Below are 511 nucleotides of genomic sequence, written 5' to 3' on the forward strand. Positions count from 1 at the left end.
ATGTGGTGAGCAAGGCTGGATGCCATGGGCCGGGCAGGGCGCAGAGTGGTGATGCACAGAAACCAGGCAGGCAGTATGCTCTCTCCCAGCAGGCCTTGCAGACCAGCTCCTGCGCAAACCCACAGGGAGCCTGACCAGCCCCTATGGTCCTGGCGGTTGTGACCCGGCTCACCCGGAAGAGGACACACGGGTGCATGGCAGGCTCTTCACGGGCAGCAGGCACCTGAACGTGGGGGCTTCCCCTACGCTCGAGCCCTGGCGTCCCCAGGAGAGGGTAGTAGGAGGATTAAGAGTGAGCTCAGTGGACATCCCACATTCTCACTGCACCTCCGTCCCGTTACCTCCACTACCAGGTAGCTGGAAGAGGTTGCAGCCCCCCACCTGGGCGCTGCAGGAGATTGGTGGCCGCCATCCACCCCCAGTTCCCCATCGCGGCCCAGGCCGGCCCCTATCAGGGCCTGCCGGCCACTGGTCACCATCTGCAGGGTGATCAGTTAGGGCCGGGCCCCCC

The sequence above is a fragment of the Myotis brandtii genome, unplaced genomic scaffold (genome assembly GCF_000412655.1).
Source record: "Myotis brandtii unplaced genomic scaffold, ASM41265v1 scaffold259, whole genome shotgun sequence".
Taxonomy (NCBI): domain Eukaryota; kingdom Metazoa; phylum Chordata; class Mammalia; order Chiroptera; family Vespertilionidae; genus Myotis; species Myotis brandtii.